The following is a 1,733-nucleotide window of genomic DNA, read 5'->3' on the forward strand; positions in this document are numbered from 1 at the left end:
GCGTGGGAGAAGGGAGGCAGTGGATGAGGTAAGATATGAAAATAATAATAATTTATAATTTACCACAGTTTCACTAGGGTGGGAGGGTGGGGGAGGGAGGGAAAAAAAGAGGAGCTGATACAAAGGGCAGAAAGAAAATGCTCTGAAAATGATGATGCAACATATGCACAACTGTGCTCGATACAATTGATGTATGAATTGTTGTAAGAGCTGTGAGAGCCTCAATAAAATGATTTATTAAACAATTTAAAAAATAATAACTGTAAAGCTGTATATAATGAATAGAGTTTTTTCATGGAAATATAATGATGCCTGAAATAGGTACAAGAAAACGTGAAAGAATTTGTTTTTTAAAGGGGCAATCTTAAATCTGAGCACTTCCGTTTCTTAATGATTTGCCCGTTGAATTGTTAGGGAGGCTTGTAAAATTTGGAGACATTACATAGGGAAAATCCTTTTAAAATCTGTCTGGATAAGAATCCATTGATGGTAATTAAGTGAGCCAACTCCATTAGAGGACAAATATCTGAGAGCAACTAGCTAACAAATTAGGGGGATCACCCAAAAAATTTAGAATAATTCATGTGCCCAGACCAAAACTCAGTATCACAGAGTCAATTCCAACGCGTAGCGACACTGATAGTGTAGGACTTCCTCTGCAGGATTTCCAAGATTAATTTCTATGGGATGAGATGGCCACATCTTTCTCCCATGGAGAGGCCATTGGATTCAAAGCACCAGCTTTGCTGTCAATGGTCAAGTGCTTTCCAGCAGAGCGCCTTGATTAATGTGTCCAGTGGCAAATAGGGTCTCTATGAGGCAGAAAGCACAGCTGTGCTTATTACAATTTATAAAACACCTATTGTTGCTGCTGTTGTTGGGTGCCAGTGAGACAGGTCCCACTCAGAGGGACCCTATGTGCAGTGGGAAAAACACAGTCCTCTCCCTCAGTATCCTCACAATAGTTTACTCATAGAACCTATCAAGAGTGCAACCTGAGACCTGAATGGGTGCCCCAGGTCTGCCAGCTCGAGATACGCTAATCACGTTCTTCCCTTTCGGTTCTCGAATTCCAAATCTTTGCACAGGTCACGATAAGACTCTGTCTTTTCTCGCTGCACTTTGAGATTTTCTGTTCTGCTCCTTCACTTCATCATTTCTTCCACTTGTTTGGGCCTCCCTCCTCTGTCGCTTTGTTGTACCGTGATGGTTTGCACATTGCTGTGATGTTGGAAGCTATGCCACCAGGATTTCAAACACCAGCTGATTCGCCCATGGTGAATAGAGCTCAGCAGAGCTTCTAGTCTAGGAACGGACTGTGAAAAAGGATCAAGTTCCCATGTCTGAGGAATTGCTCCCTGAAAACAGGCAACGCAGCTGGGGTTGTTAGGCGCTGTCAGGGTAGAACACAGTGCTGCTCCGTCTGTATGGTCAATGCAGCTCATGGAGGGGCTTTGTCTTTCTCTCCGACCATCTCCTTTATGTCCTTCATAATGTCCTTCACGGACTGGCCCTCCTGCTGACATTATCCAAAGTCCTTGAGACAATGTCTTGCCATCCTTGCTTCTAAGGCGCGTTCTGGCTGTACTTCTTCCAATACAGATTTGTGTCTTCCTCTGGCAGTCCATGGTATTCTTCACGGACACCATGACTCAGGGGCCCTCCAACTTTTCAAACAGGGGGCCAGGTCACTGTCCCTCAGACCTGTTGGAGGGCCGGACTATACTTTTAAA

The sequence above is a fragment of the Echinops telfairi genome, unplaced genomic scaffold, assembly GCF_000313985.2.
Source record: "Echinops telfairi isolate 266 unplaced genomic scaffold, ASM31398v2 ScPeMD7_4;HRSCAF=17, whole genome shotgun sequence".
Classification (NCBI taxonomy): domain Eukaryota; kingdom Metazoa; phylum Chordata; class Mammalia; order Afrosoricida; family Tenrecidae; genus Echinops; species Echinops telfairi.